Raw genomic sequence first — 16,982 nt, 5'->3', positions numbered from 1 at the left:
CACTGTATGTTCGCTGGAATGGTAATATGTGCAATAAATCTATGAGAGGGGGAAAAAACAGCATGATAAACATCTGCGGGCAGAGAGTGGGTGACAAACAACAGCAGGTGGGTGTGGTTAAAAAACAATGGAGGGCAAGGAGGAAACACAGGCAGGGGTGAAGGAAAGGGACTGCAGAGACATCCACTCCTAAGAGCGCATGTCCAAGACTATCAAAGGAGTCTGTTGGAGGGCACTGGCCACAGAAAGGAATACTTGGTGCAAGCTCCACTGTAGGGACCGAAGACGGACGCCTGTACTGTATGGGGGTGCTTAGCAGAACCACACCTGGCTGTACCACTCACTGGGGGAATCACAATAACACCACACACATGGTCGCACTTTGAGTCTCGTGGAACGAATCCCCGTTTATTCTCTCACCTCGTCCACGCCTGTTTGAGGTATTGCGTGCTTGCATCACAAACCTTGTGGTGAGCCCTGGTGTCCCACCACATCCCATTCAAGTTATATGTCTGGGGTCAACCCCACATTAGTACACATGAAATCCCAAAGTCTCTAGCAAGGTGCTAGGTTTGGCCTCAATTTGTACCAATAGCTGGGAGGTCTCTTCCAGTCCTCAGATTCCAGATGCTGGTGAAGTTGAATATTTCCCCTGGACCCCTGGACTCTGTTGTGTTGGCTCTTTTTGCCCCACAGATGCTGTTGCTCCGTTTTTGCATGCCGGTGTCATCATGGCCTGAGTGTCCAGCTCATCATCATCCTCTGCCTTCCTTACTCATGGGGCCATGGTGGGACTAAAGCATGAAATGTTTCTTGTTGTTACCTCTTGCACCCTCTGAGCGGTGATCATGGTTCCATTTATCTAAGTCACTGTCCATGGTCCCCTCCAAGAGGTGCGCAATTTCCACCCGGGGTGGCGATCCTTCACTAGAATGTGGTCTCCCACTTCCAGACATCTATCAACAGCTCTTCTGGCTCGATTGGCTCTCTCATTTGTCTTCTGTCTTCTCCAATGGCCATCCCCCTCTATGAGGGATTCTGGTTCTAACCTGGGCCTGTTGGGATGCTGTCCATGACTGACATTTGGAACATGTGGTGCACTGGGGTGAACTGCGTCGTACAATAAGGGATGTTGTGATAGACTCTTAGAAAATGGGGCAGTTCCTATTCCCTGTTGTTATTCTGATCAAGGGCCACAAGTAGCACTTTGTTCAGCATCTCCATGAACCTCTCTACTGTGTCATCCACCTGGGGCCACTGCAGAGTTATTTTCTGGTGTTGGATTCCCAGTGTTGCCAGGTAGGCTCTGAATTCTGCCCCTTGAAAAGGAGGACCATTATTGGTTTTGATTGTTTTAGGTATGTGGTATCCTTCAAATGTTTTCACTAACAGGGATTTGAGATAGACAAATACTATGGTTGCTATCAACCCTACCACTGGATATTTAGACCGGTCAGCCTCCCAGCTTGGAAACTTCCCAAGTACAGACATACTTTCTCCCGCTTGGATGTGGTAATATCTTCCATTACCACAGGGGCAGGTGCATATGGGCACCCCATGATCTGAAATGTCTGGCAGAGCTGCATGGTTTGCTTGATCTTCCCCTCCAGACCTGGAAACCATACTTTGCTTCTCATCTTTGCCATGTTTTTTTATACACCTTGGTGCCCTTCATTTGCCAGGTCAATGACTAAGTTCTCCAGTGACTTGGGGACTATGATGTGGTGACCCATCATGATAATACCATCAGCCAGAGAGCTTAGCTCCTCTCTTACCCTCCACAGTTATAAGAGCCTCAACTTCTCCTCAGGGTGCCATTGATTTGCATCTCCTCCACGCATTTCTGCCTATGACCTAACCAAGTTGACGGAGAACATTGTCCTCCACCGTCACCTGTCTGATGTCGTTAAGTATCATAGCTCATGGACATGCGTCTGTGGTCACCATGCAGGCGATCTCTTCCATCCCTCACTGTCTATGTTCAACACCTCCACTTTTTCAGGCAGGTGCCTTGAGAGGAAAGCAGCCAGGTTGATGACTCTTGTTCAATTATATCACGTTGAATCTGTATGATAGCAACTGCACTGCCCAAAGTTCAGTTCCTGGGAGTGGTTGGGGTGCTATTCTTGCAAACAGACACCAGAGGCTTGTGCTCTGTTATCACTTTGACATCTTGCCCGCAGATGTGGAGATGAAAATAGTGATACGCCCACTTGATGGTGAGAGCCTTACATTCAATTTGCATGCAGTGCACTTTGGTGGCTGTTAGTGCACAACTCGTGAATGTGAGTGGAGCCCACACTCTAGGCTCTTGTTCCTGTGTCAGGACAGCCTCTAGACCCACGTGGCTCGCATCTACCACCAGTTCAGTTGCCTTGTCCGGGTTGGAGTATGCCATTGTGGCATCTGCCAACAAGGTGTACTTGATCATCTTGAACACCTCCTTCTCAAAGTTGCCCCACACTCAGCATGCTTCAGTTTTAGTGAGCGATCTGACTGGCTCTGACAGGCTGGCCAGATTCGGGAAGAACCTGCTGCAGTAGGTCACCATTCACAGGAAGCTGAAGTCTTCTGTTGCATTCCTTGGCACTGGCACTTTTTGATTGCTGCGGTTTTCCCAGGGCCAACTTGCGGCCCCTCCTGAGAGAACACTATTAGACCTGGCATCCTTGGTATGGTTTCTCCTGTCTTTTTGCCTCTGCTTCCTGAGTTTTTGACTGTGTGCTGGACTTTGGTTTCACTGGTTTTGGTACTCTGGACACTTTACCACTGTTGACCAGTGCTAAAGTGCATGTGTTCTCTGTGTAAACTGTATTTGTAATTGGCTTTTCCATGATTTGCATATTTGATTTACTAGTAAGTCACTAGTAAAGTGCACTAAAGGTGCCCAGATCCTGTAAATAAAAAATGCTGGTGGTGGGCCTGCAGCACTGTTTGTGCCACCCACATGAGTAGCCGTATAAACAAGGCTCAGATTCTGCCACTGCAGTGTGTGTATGCAGCTTTAAACTTCCACTTCAATCTGGCAAGTGTACTGCCTTTCCAGGCCCAAACTTTCTATTTTTGTACACGTAAGTCACCCCTAAGGTGGACCTTAGGTAGCCCCATGGGCAGGGTGCTGTGTACGTTAAAGGTAGGCCATGTACTGATGTGTATTACATGTCCTAATAGTGAAATACTGGCAAATTCTTTTTCACTATTGCAAGGCCTATCTCACCCATACATTAACACGGGCTGTATTTAAATATCTTTTAAGTGCAATTTCCCATTTTGAGCAGATAGAGAACTGGAGTTTGGGGTCTCTTTGAATTCACAATTTAAAAATACATCTTTTGGTAAAGTTGGTTTTTAGTTTGTCAGTTTGAAAATGCCACTTTGCATTTTCTTGCTTAACTATTCTGTGCCTCTGTCTGCATGTGGAATTCACATCTCGGTGAGACTGACAGTTGGACTGTTTGTGAATTCCCTCTAGACAGTGACACAAAAGGGAGCTGAGGAGTGTCCTGCATATCCTGATGAGTCTCCTGGGCTAAAATGGGGAGGGAGGAGCTGACACACCTGAAAGGGATGTGCCTGTCCTCTCACAATGCAGTCTCCAACCCCCTGGTGTGTGTTTGGGGCCAAGGCAGGATCTTGTGACCAACATAGACTTTTGTTTGAAGTTTGTCTACTTCAAAGGCAGACATGAGAATGAGTATTAGACCCAAAACCCCAGCCGTTTAGATTACTTCTGGATCAACAGCTGGAGAAGTACTGCCCCTTTGCCTGTGAGTGTGCTTTGCTGTGGAATCCTGAAGGTGCTGCCTCTACATAAGAGAGGACAAAGACTGGACTTTGTGGTGTTTCCCTGCTTGTGAAGTTTCTCCAAGGGTTTGGACTGAGCTTGCCCCCTGTTTTGAAGACGTGGAGCCATCAAAGACTTCCTCTGCCAGCACCTGGACTCTCTTGCTGAGAATCCTACCAAGTGGTGCCCTTTACCAGTCCTGGGCCCTTGAAAGGTGAAGCTGGTGAAACAAAGGCTATAATCCATGCACAGGAGCAGAGCGGGAGAAAAATTGACAGCACCTGATTGCAGCTGAAAAATCGATGCACCACCTTGTGAGAAGTTAGCCTCTTTCTAGCCTTGTTACCCCCACTTTTGGCCTGTTTGTGAGTGTATGTCAGGGTGTTTGTCACTGTTTTCACTGTCTCACTGGGATCCTGATAGCCAGGCCTCAGTGCTCATAGTGAAAACACCATGATTTCAGTATGGTTGTTATGTGTCACTGGGATCCTGCTAGTCAGGACCCCAGTGCTCATAGGTTTGTGGCCTATATGTATGTGTCACTGGGACCCTGTCACACAGGGCCCCAGTGCTCATAGGTGTGCATGTATATGTTCCCTGTGTGGTGCCTAACTGTCTCACTGAGGCTCTGCTAACCAGAACCTCAGTGGTTATGCTCTCTCATTACTTTTAAATTGTCACTAACAGGCTAGTGACCATTTTTACCAATTTACATTGGCTTACTGGAACACCCTTATAATTCCCTAGTATATGGTACTGAGGTACCCAGGGTACTGGGGTTCCAGGAGACCCCTATGGGCTGCAGCATTTCTTTTGCCACCCATAGGGGGCTCTGACAATTCTTACACAGGCCTGCCACTGCAGCCTGAGTGAAATAACGTCCACGGTATTTCACAGCCATTTTACACTGCACTTAAGTAACTTATAAGTCACCTATATGTCTAACCTTTACCTGGTAAAGGTTAGGTGCAAAGTTACTTAGTGTGAGGGCACCCTGGCACTAGCCAAGGTGCCCCCACATTGTTCAGAGCCAATTCCCTGAACTTTGTGAGTGCGGGGACACCATTACACGCGTGCACTACATATAGGTCACTACCTATATGTAGCTTCACCATGGTAACTCCGAATATGGCCATGTAACATGTCTATGATCATGGAATTGCCCCCTCTATACCATCCTGGCATAGTTGGCACAATCCCATGATCCCAGTGGTCTGTAGCACAGACCCTGGTACTGCCAGACTGCCCTTCCTGGGGTTTCTCTGCAGCTGCTGCTGCTGCCAACCCCTCAGACAGGCAGCTGCCCTCCTGGGGTCCAGCCAGGCCTGGCCCAGGATGGCAGAACAAAGAACTTCCTCTGAGAGAGGGTGTGACACCCTCTCCCTTTGGAAAATGGTGTGAAGGCAGGGGAGGAGTAGCCTCCCCCAGCCTCTGGAAATGCTTTGTTGGGCACAGATGTGCCCAATTCTGCATAAGCCAGTCTACACCGGTTCAGGGACCCCTTAGCCCCTGCTCTGGCGCGAAACTGGACAAAGGAAAGGGGAGTGACCACTCCCCTGACCTGCACCTCCCCTGGGAGGTGTCCAGAGCTCCTCCAGTGTGCTCCAGACCTCTACCATCTTGGAAACAGAGGTGCTGCTGGCACACTGGACTGCTCTGAGTGGCCAGTGCCACCAGGTGACGTCAGAGACTCCTGCTGATAGGCTCCTTCAGGTGTTAGTAGCCTTTCCTCTCTCCTAGGTAGCCAAACCCTCTTTTCTGGCTATTTAGGGTCTCTGTCTCTGGGGAAACTTTAGATAACGAATGCATGAGCTCAGCCGAGTTCCTCTGCATCTCCCTCTTCACCTTCTGATAAGGAATCGACCGCTGACCGCGCTGGAAGCCTGCAAACCTGCAACATAGTAGCAAAGACGACTACTGCAACTCTGTAACGCTGATCCTGCCGCCTTCTCGACTGTTTTCCTGCTTGTGCATGCTGTGGGGGTAGTCTGCCTCCTCTCTGCACCAGAAGCTCCGAAGAAATCTCCCGTGGGTCGACGGAATCTTCCCCCTGCAACCGCAGGCACCAAAAAGCTGCATTTCCGGTCCCTTGGGTCTCCTCTCAGCACGACGAGCGAGGTCCCTCGAATCCAGCGACACCGTCCAAGTGACCCCCACAGTCCAGTGACTCTTCAGCCCAAGTTTGGTGGAGGTAAGTCCTTGCCTCACCTCGCTGGGCTGCATTGCTGGGAACCGCGACTTTGCAAGCTACTCCGGCCCCTGTGCACTTCCGGCAGAAATCCTTCGTGCACAGCCAAGCCTGGGTCCACGGCACTCTAACCTGCATTGCACGACTTTCTAAGTTGGTCTCCGGCGACGTGGGACTCCTTTGTGCAACTTCGGCGAGCACCGTTTCACGCATCCTCGTAGTGCCTGTTTCTGGCACTTCTCCGGGTGCTACCTGCTTCAGTGAGGGCTCTTTGTCTTGCTCGACGTCCCCTCTCTCTGCAGGTCCAATTTGCGACCTCCTGGTCCCTCCTGGGCCCCAGCAGCGTCCAAAAATGCCAAACGCATGATTTGCGTGTAGCAAGGCTTGTTGGCGTCCATCCGGCGGGAAAACACTTCTGCACGACTCTCCAAGGCGTGGTGGATCCATCCTCCAAAGGGAAAGTCTCTAGCTCTTGTCGTTCCTGCAGTATTCACAGTTCTTCAGCCTAGTAAGAGCTTCTTTGCACCAACCGCTGGCATTTCTTGGGCATCTGCCCATCTCCGAGCTGCTTGTGACTTTTGGACTTGGTCCCCTTGTTCCACAGGTACCCTCAGTCAGGAATCCATCGTTGTTGCATTGCTGATTTGTGTTTTCCTTGCATTTTCCCTCTAACACGACTATTTTGTCCTTAGGGGAACTTTGGTGCACTTTGCACTCACTTTTCAGGGTCTTGGGGAGGGTTATTTTTCTAACTCTCACTATTTTCTGATAGTCCCAGCGACCCTCTACAAGGTCACATAGGTTTGGGGTCCATTCGTGGTTCACATTCCACTTTTGGAGTATATGGTTTGTGTTGCCCCTATCCCTATGTTTCCCCATTGCATCCTATTGTAACTATACATTGTTTGCACTGTTTTCTAAGACTATACTGCATATTTTTGCTATTGTGTATATATATATTGTGTATATTTCCTATCCTCTCACTGAGGGTACACTCTAAGATACTTTGGCATATTGTCATAAAAATAAAGTACCTTTATTTTTAGTATAACTGTGTATTGTGTTTTCTTATGATATTGTGCATATGACACTAAGTGGTACTGTAGTAGCTTCACACGTCTCCTAGTTCAGCCTAAGCTGCTCTGCTAAGCTACCATTATCTATCAGCCTAAGCTGCTAGACACCCTATACACTAATAAGGGATAACTGGGCCTGGTGCAAGGTGCAAGTACCCCTTGGTACTCACTACAAGCCAGTCCAGCCTCCTACATTGGTTGTGCAGCGGTGGGATAAGTGCTTGAGACTACTTACCACTCTTGTCATTGTACTTTTCATAAGAGAAAAATATACAAAACAAGGTCAGTGTATATACACATAGCCAAAAAGTTTTGCATTTCCTCTTTTCACTCTTTTCTAAGTGCTGAAAAGTACTTCTAAACTTACAAAAAGTTCTTAAAAGTTTAAAAAGTTTTTTCTGTCTTTCCAAAAAGTTCTGAAAACTTTTTTCTCTTTGTCTATCACTTTAACTCTCTCTAAAAATGTCTGGCACAGGCCAAAAAGTTGAACTGTCCAAACTTGCATATGATCACCTTAGCTGGAAAGGAGCAAGGAGTCTCTGCATAGAGAGAGGTTTGAGTGTAGGGAAGAATCCTTCCTTAGAACTGTTAATTAATATGCTTAGAGTACAGGATAAGGCCATAAGTGCCCAATCTGTAGAAAAAGTAGCTAATGGTTCTCAATCTGATCCAGGGACTCCCCCAGGAAAAGGTTCAGGAAAGAAACTTCTCAGCCTGCCCATTACTAGACAGTCTAGCATAGTTGGTACAGAGGTTGAATCACACCATACTGATGGTGTGCTCTCACATTATGCTGGTAGCCAAGCTGTTAGGGTGCCCTCTGTAAGGGACAGGTCTCCTGTTCATTCCCATCATACCTCTGTATCTAGAAATGTCCCTCCCACCCACCCTGATGACAGATTGTTAGAAAGGGAGCTCAATAGATTGAGAGTGGAACAAACCAGACTGAAGCTCAAGAAGCAACAGCTGGATTTGGATAGACAGTCTTTAGAAATAGAGAGGGAAAGACAGAAGTTGGGTTTAGATACCCATGGTGGCAGCAGCAGTATTCCCCATAGTCATCCTGCAAAAGAGCATGATTCCAGGAATCTGCACAAGATAGTTCCCCCTTATAAGGAGGGGGATGACATTAACAAGTGGTTTGCTGCACTTGAGAGGGCCTGTGCTGTACAGGATGTCCCTCAAAAGCAGTGGGCTGCTATCCTATGGCTATCATTTAGTGGAAAGGGTAGGGATAGACTCCTTACTGTGAAAAAGTGATGCCAATAATTTTACAGTTCTTAAGAATGCACTCCTGGATGGTTATGGCTTAACCACTGAACAGTACAGGATAAAGTTCAGAGAGACCAAAAAGGAGTCTTCACAAGACTGGGTTGATTTCATTGACCATTCAGTGAAGGCCTTGGAGGGGTGGTTACATGGCAGTAAAGTTACTGATTATGAAAGCCTGTATAACACAATCCTGAGAGAGCATATACTTAATAATTGTGTGTCTGATTTGTTGCACCAGTACCTGGTAGACTCTGATCTGACCTCTCCCCAAGAATTGGGAAAGAAGGCAGACAAATGGGTCAGAACAAGGGTGAACAGAAAAGTTCATACAGGGGGTGACAAAGATGGCAATAAGAAGAAAGATGGTGAAAAATCTCAAGATAAGCATGGGGATAAGGGTAAAACCAAAGATCCCACTTCAAATCTTAAACACTCTTCAGAGGGTGGGGATAAAACAAATTCTTCCTCTTCTTCCCAACCTGCACACATTAAAAAGCCTTGGTGCTTTGTGTGTAAAAACAGAGGCCATAGGCCAGGGGATAAGTCCTGTCCAGGTAAACCTCCTGAGCCTACCACCACTAATACATCAAGCTCTAGTGCCCCTAGCAGTAGTGGTACTAGTGGTGGGACTGCTGGCAACAGTCAAGCAAAGGGTGTAGTTGGGTTCACTTATGGGTCCATAGTGGAAACTGATGTAATCAGTCCCAAGACAGTTTCTGTCACACCTAGTGGCATTGGCCTTGCCACACTGGCTGCTTGTCCCCTTACAATGGATAAGTACAGGCAGACAGTTTCAATAAATGGTGTTGAGGCCTTGGCCTACAGGGACACAGGTGCCAGTTTCACTTTGGTGACTGAAAACCTAGTGCCTCCTGAACAACACATCATTGGACAACAGTATAAGATTATTGATGTCCATAACTCCACTAAGTTTCTTCCCTTAGCTATAATTCAGTTTAGTTGGGGTGGAGTTACTGGCCCTAAGCAGGTGGTGGTATCACCTAGCTTACCTGTAGACTGTCTCTTAGGTAATGACCTAGAGGCCTCAGGTTGGGCTGATGTAGAGTTTTATGCCCATGCAGCCATGCTGGGCATCCCTGAGGAATTGTTCCCTCTCATTTCAAGTGAAATGAAAAAGCAAAGGAGAGAAGGCCTGAAAACTCAGGATCCCTCTCCATCAACAGGTAAAAAGGGTATCACAGTATCCCCTAACCACCCTACCATTCAGGATACTATTCCTGTGGTGGGAGAAACCTCTCCTGGGGTGGCACCTGTTCCAAGGGAATCATCAGCTGGCAAAGCTGGACTCCCTGAGGTGGAAGTACCTCTCTGTGGGATAACTAACATTGGTGAGAAAAAGAGCACCATTTTAGTTAACATGGAGCATCCCTCCAACCCTCCCAGAGAAACTTTAGTGCAGAAACTCTGCACTGCCTCACAACACTTAGGACAGCATCCCTGCCCTAGTGTGGAGCTGATAGGACAGCATCCCTGCCCTGCTCCAACCCAAGAGAAACAGCATCCCTGTTCTCTCTTCCAGCCATATGGACAAAGTTTTTGCCCAGCTATGGCTTTTCTGAGACAGCATCCCTGTCTGGCATTTCCATCACTACAAATAGGTTCAGTGGACAATTCCCACTGCTCTAAACTAAAACTTACTGATAGAAACTCTGAAAATACATCTTCACATTGTTGCTTAGCTAAAAAACTTCAAACAGGGGGGTTTACATCCCCACAGGGAAGTAACCATATAGTGGATGATAAAGGGAGTAACCAGTCTATTGCAGAGCTACTCTCTACTTATCACCACTTAGACAATAAAGTCTCAACTGGCCAAGGTTAGCCTTATTGTCCTTCGTTTGGGGGGGGGTTGTGTGAGAAGGTAGCCTCTTTCTAGCCTTGTTACCCCCACTTTTGGCCTGTTTGTGAGTGTATGTCAGGGTGTTTTTCACTGTTTTCACTGTCTCACTGGGATCCTGATAGCCAGGCCTCAGTGCTCATAGTGAAAACACCATGATTTCAGTATGGTTGTTATGTGTCACTGGGATCCTGCTAGAAAGGACCCCAGTGCTCATAGGTTTGTGGCCTATATGTATGTGTCACTGGGACCCTGTCACACAGGGCCCCAGTGCTCATAGGTGTGCATGTATATGTTCCCTGTGTGGTGCCTAACTGTCTCACTGAGGCTCTGCTAACCAGAACCTCAGTGGTTATGCTCTCTCATTACTTTTAAATTGTCACTAACAGGCTAGTGACCATTTTTACCAATTTACATTGGCTTACTGGAACACCCTTATAATTCCCTAGTATATGGTACTGAGGTACCCAGGGTATTGGGGTTCCAGGAGACCCCTATGGGCTGCAGCATTTCTTTTGCCACCCATAGGGGGCTCTGACAATTCTTACACAGGCCTGCCACTGCAGCCTGAGTGAAATAACGTCCACGGTATTTCACAGCCATTTTACACTGCACTTAAGTAACTTATAAGTCACCTATATGTCTAACCTTTACCTGGTAAAGGTTAGGTGCAAAGTTACTTAGTGTGAGGGCACCCTGGCACTAGCCAAGGTGCCCCCACATTGTTCAGAGCCAATTCCCTGAACTTTGTGAGTGCGGGGACACCATTACACGCGTGCACTACATATAGGTCACTACCTATATGTAGCTTCACCATGGTAACTCCGAATATGGCCATGTAACATGTCTATGATCATGGAATTGCCCCCTCTATACCATCCTGGCATAGTTGGCACAATCCCATGATCCCAGTGGTCTGTAGCACAGACCCTGGTACTGCCAAACTGCCCTTCCTGGGGTTTCACTGCAGCTGCTGCTGCTGCCAACCCCTCAGACAGGCAGCTGCCCTCCTGGGGTCCAGCCAGGCCTGGCCCAGGATGGCAGAACAAAGAACTTCCTCTGAGAGAGGGTGTGACACCCTCTCCCTTTGGAAAATGGTGTGAAGGCAGGGGAGGAGTAGCCTCCCCCAGCCTCTGGAAATGCTTTGTTGGGCACAGATGTGCCCAATTCTGCATAAGCCAGTCTACACCGGTTCAGGGACCCCTTAGCCCCTGCTCTGGCGCGAAACTGGACAAAGGAAAGGGGAGTGACCACTCCCCTGACCTGCACCTCCCCTGGGAGGTGTCCAGAGCTCCTCCAGTGTGCTCCAGACCTCTGCCATCTTGGAAACAGAGGTGCTGCTGGCACACTGGACTGCTCTGAGTGGCCAGTGCCACCAGGTGACGTCAGAGACTCCTGCTGATAGGCTCCTTCAGGTGTTAGTAGCCTTTCCTCTCTCCTAGGTAGCCAAACCCTCTTTTCTGGCTATTTAGGGTCTCTGTCTCTGGGGAAACTTTAGATAACGAATGCATGAGCTCAGCCGAGTTCCTCTGCATCTCCCTCTTCACCTTCTGATAAGGAATCGACCGCTGACCGCGCTGGAAGCCTGCAAACCTGCAACATAGTAGCAAAGACGACTACTGCAACTCTGTAACGCTGATCCTGCCGCCTTCTCGACTGTTTTCCTGCTTGTGCATGCTGTGGGGGTAGTTTGCCTCCTCTCTGCACCAGAAGCTCCGAAGAAATCTCCCGTGGGTCGACGGAATCTTCCCCCTGCAACCGCAGGCACCAAAAAGCTGCATTTCCGGTCCCTTGGGTCTCCTCTCAGCACGACGAGCGAGGTCCCTCGAATCCAGCGACACCGTCCAAGTGACCCCCACAGTCCAGTGACTCTTCAGCCCAAGTTTGGTGGAGGTAAGTCCTTGCCTCACCTCGCTGGGCTGCATTGCTGGGAACCGCAACTTTGCAAGCTACTCCGGCCCCTGTGCACTTCCGGCGGAAATCCTTCATGCACAGCCAAGCCTGGGTCCATGGCACTCTAACCTGCATTGCACGACTTTCTAAGTTGGTCTCCGGCGACGTGGGACTCCTTTGTGCAACTTCGGCGAGCACCATTTCACGCATCCTCGTAGTGCCTGTTTCTGGCACTTCTCCGGGTGCTACCTGCTTCAGTGAGGGCTCTTTGTCTTGCTCGACGTCCCCTCTCTCTGTAGGTCCAATTTACGACCTCCTGGTCCCTCCTGGGCCCCAGCAGCGTCCAAAAACGCCAAACGCATGATTTGCGTGTAGCAAGGCTTGTTGGCGTCCATCCGGCAGGAAAACACTTCTGCACGACTCTCCAATGCGTGGGGGATCCATCCTCCAAAGGGGAAGTCTCTAGCCCTTGTCGTTCCTGCAGTATTCACAGTTCTTCAGCCTAGTAAGAGCTTCTTTGCACCAACCGCTGGCATTTCTTGGGCATCTGCCCATCTCCGAGCTGCTTGTGACTTTTGGACTTGGTCCCCTTGTTCCACAGGTACCCTCAGTCAGGAATCCATCGTTGTTGCATTGCTGATTTGTGTTTTCCTTGCATTTTCCCTCTAACATGACTATTTTGTCCTTAGGGGAACTTTGGTGCACTTTGCACTCACTTTTCAGGGTCTTGGGGAGGGTTATTTTTCTAACTCTCACTATTTTCTGATAGTCCCAGCGACCCTCTACAAGGTCACATAGGTTTGGGGTCCATTCGTGGTTCACATTCCACTTTTGGAGTATATGGTTTGTGTTGCCCCTATCCCTATGTTTCCCCATTGCATCCTATTGTAACTATACATTGTTTGCACTGTTTTCTAAGACTATACTGCATATTTTTGCTATTGTGTATATATATATTGTGTATATTTCCTATCCTCTCACTGAGGGTACACTCTAAGATACTTTGGCATATTGTCATAAAAATAAAGTACCTTTATTTTTAGTATAACTGTGTATTGTGTTTTCTTATGATATTGTGCATATGACACTAAGTGGTACTGTAGTAGCTTCACACGTCTCCTAGTTCAGCCTAAGCTGCTCTGCTAAGCTACCATTATCTATCAGCCTAAGCTGCTAGACACCCTATACACTAATAAGGGATAACTGGGCCTGGTGCAAGGTGCAAGTACCCCTTGGTACTCACTACAAGCCAGTCCAGCCTCCTACACACCTGCATCACGGCTGGAAAATCAATGCAACACCCGCTTGCAGCTACCGAAATCGATGCATCATCCATGCAGCACAGTGCTTCACCATCGTGTGCCAGGATTTTGCGAGCATCATCGCTGGGTGTCAAAACCACAGTGAACCTGCACGGACCCGAGGCTGTTCGTCCAGAAATCGATGCATTGCTCTTATGCAGGAGAGAAAAATGACCCATCACCTACTTGACCAGAGAAGAAACGGCACACGGCCTCTCTTGCGAGTCACAAATCCGCACATTGCTTACTTTTCTGACGCATGCTCACCCGTGCAGCTCTATTTTTGACACATACCAGGTACTGTGTGTAAAAACAAAGCATCCATTGATTTCTCTGGATTAGGACTCTTTAATTGAAAAAAATCATAACTTTGCTTGTGTATGTTGGATGTTTGTTGTTTTTGTCTTGTTTTGATCAGATAAATATAGGCTATTTTTCTAAACTGGTGTTGATTCCTTTAGTTGTGTTTTCACTGTGTTACTGTGTGTGATTGTGCAAATACTTTACACATTGCCTTTGAGATAAGCCCAACTGCTTGTCCCAAGCTACCCAGGGGGTAAGCAGGTGTTTCATGAGCTGTGTATCTCCTTTACCCTGACTAGAGTGAGGGTCCCTGCTTGGACATTGTGCAAACTGACTGCCAACCAAAACAAAGCCAAAGAACTTGAATTTGAGCTTGAAGAAGGAACACCTGTCCTTCTTCATTGTCAGACCACTTTCCGTAAGCCCCTTAAGGGTGGCCTTGAGGCACTTGTGATGATCAGCCTAAGTAGAGGAGAACATTTAGATATTGTTGCTAATTTTTAGGACCCCTTTGAGTCCCGACAAGGTTTCTCTGATAGTATTCTCGAATACTTTTGTGGCTGAAGATATCCTAAAATTTACCCTTTTTAGTGTCTCAGTCCTAAGTGCGTTGAAAATGTGGTAATGTACCTGCTGTCTGGATGGAGCACCAGCAGGTGAAAACCTGCATTTAAGTCTAATTTAGACAACCACTTCGACCCATGGAGGTCACGATAATGGTGTCCATTAATGGCGTTATGTGATGTTCCTTTTTGATTACACAGTTTGGCAATCTTATGTTGATGCAGAGCCAAACAGTTACCGGCTGCTTGGGTTTCTTTCTGACAACTAGCAGTGACATCCATGGAGTGGGCCTGGCGACTTTCTCGATCACATCCATCTTTTCCAATGTTTTGTTGGCTTAGGTGTAATGGCACCTGTGGGTGTCTCAGTGTGGTACCTTGTATCATCTTGTCCATGTGCAGTCTGACGGCGGGCCCCTTTTTTGCATCTGAGCCCTTTGAACAGCTCTGAGAACTCTTCCAATATGTTGTTCACTTGAAGGGCATGGATCTCCTTGGTGAAGAAGATGAGGCTCAGGTCTTCAACTGTGTGGCCCCCAAGCAGCATTCCTTTTTCCCCCACTGTCATGTGAAAACGTGTCCTGACCTCTCTTTCTCCATGCTGAACATCCACTTCCATGGTGCCCTACAGGGCAAGTGGCTCTTTGCCTCCATGCATAAATTCTTGCACGCAATGGGCTGAAGGGCAGGCGTGGCTGCAGCAGTAGATATTGCAAGTGAGTCATCACATTGGCTGACACCTCTGTGTCAGTTAGAGCTGGCACCATTGTTCCCATGATGACCATGTTGCAGAGGGGTTGGGGCTTGTGGCTTTTGATGCCTGGGGCCATGTAGGATATAAGGAATACTTCTGCCTCTTTTGGGTTTTCCCGTTCTGCCTCATCTTTGGTCCACCAAACTCCAGTCCTGCCAGCTGGTGGGGGCTGCTTAATGATGTAGAAGTGCCGGATTGCTCTAGTTGGCAGTCATCTGCCCGACGTCCACATTCACTGTTTCTGCAAACACTTGTGAAGTGGTCGGCTTTGCTGCACACTGAGCACATGTGGCACGCTGCTGGGCACCTCTCCACTGGCTGGTACTCTAGTCCAAAGTTCCTGGAGGAAGCCTTTGCACTCTGACTCACCCTCCTTTTCTGGGCTGGGGGCCTGCTGAGACTGCATCAACTATCTCTGCCTTGATGGTTGACCCTGTCTGGGTGCTCATGTGCCCTTACTCTTTGTTGAATGCCATCTTAATTTCTTCCACTCTGGCACTGGAGAGATCGTAGATGCGAGCCAGAATGAGCATGTCCTCTCACTTTATTTTAGGTTGTCTTAGGATGAATCTTCTCAGATTTGCTGACCTGCAACCTTGTATCAGTTGTGCTCAGACTCCCTTCTGGTGGTCATCACCTATGCAGGTAGTTGCTAGGGCCCTCAAGCGCGTGTAGAAGTTCTCCACTGACTTCCCTTCACCTTGCACAGCACAGTTTAAAGTGTTCAAAACCGGGGTTTAGTTGTGGATCAAAGTGTGCATTCAGGGCTATTATGGTGGTGTCCTAGTTGTCAACATCCCCGGTGTCTAGGAGGTGCTGAAACAATTTACAGATCTAATTTCCACCAAAATGCAGCAGTAGTGCATTTTTGTCTTCATTGTCTTTCTCTCTCCAGGCCCACAAATAGTTCTCCAATCTCCCCATCAAGACTCTCCATTGGCAGTGGTGGTGACCATGTCCATGAGTTAACTAAACAGTGCAAGGGCAACGATGGCTGAGTGGGTCGGTGTGGCCGCTGCAGCACGGCCTGGGTCTGCCCCTTAGGTGCCACGCGCCTGCTTATTGTACATCATTCTTAGCCACTCACAGCAGAAGAATGTCCCTGGGCTCTCCGCTACACCACTGACTGGGGTAGGACTCTAGTTGGCTCCCCCTCTCCTTTGTGGCTGCCTTATTAACTATTATGTCTGTATACAAATGGAGACCACTCCCCTCCCTCCCTCTAAACTGGCTGCACAGACGTCTATCCCACAATGTGCTGTGGGCAATGGCTGCTGCAGTGCAGGTGCAGAAAACTGAACTTATCCCAGACACTGGAATGGTGCCCAAACAGTGTCCAGTAACTTTGCCTTCCCAGGCATCTCTTTGGTGGTGGTGCTGAAATGCTATTCGGTGCAGGCCTCATACTGCAGCCTGCGAGGCCTTAATACTGTGGAGGGGTGCGGTGACAGCCAACCTCCTACAGGAGATGCTGTTCCGCCATAGTAACTCCTTGTCCCCACTGGAGAGCAGCTGCACAGCACGGTATGCTCACTGCGCAGTTTCTGCTGTGCAGGGAATGCGAGTGCAGCAGCCCACATGACAAAGCTGCACTGTGACTCGCCACCAGGCTCTGACCTGAGGCAGGCAGATTGCCCTCAGTGTTATAGCTGGTGCAGGGTACAGCATTCTTAGGTGGGCGCTCTGGTTCCCCGCCCTCATTGCCAGTGTGCTGCACGTGGGGGTCTAGCAGGACCACTCCTGGGAAAGGCCTGCTTATGCCTCTTGCTACGGGAATCACAGTAGCAACACACACATGGATGAACTTCAGTACTGAGCCTCGTGTGACTTGTCCCCGTTTATTTTATCACCTTGGCCGCGCCAGGCTTAGGTGTTGCGTGCTTGCATCACAAACCTTGCAGTGAGCCTGGGTGACTCACTACAAAGCCCAGGAGGAAGCTGGAGGCAAGGAAGAGGCGCTGATGAATAGGAAGCTAGGAAACCAGAGAGA

At 48.5% G+C, this 16,982-nt stretch overlaps 1 protein-coding gene across 3 annotated transcripts in view; it reads right to left on the bottom strand.

The window, feature by feature from the left end:
* The window catches only part of KIF1A (kinesin family member 1A), a 3,950,406-nt gene that overhangs the window by 3,077,007 nt on the left and 856,417 nt on the right, over nucleotides 1–16,982 (bottom strand). The window lies entirely within an intron of this gene.

This window comes from Pleurodeles waltl, chromosome 11, assembly GCF_031143425.1.
Source record: "Pleurodeles waltl isolate 20211129_DDA chromosome 11, aPleWal1.hap1.20221129, whole genome shotgun sequence".
NCBI classification, from domain to species: Eukaryota; Metazoa; Chordata; class Amphibia; order Caudata; family Salamandridae; genus Pleurodeles; species Pleurodeles waltl.
Note: the sequence above shows the minus strand (reverse complement) of the source record. Positions and strands in the feature narration are given on the sequence as shown.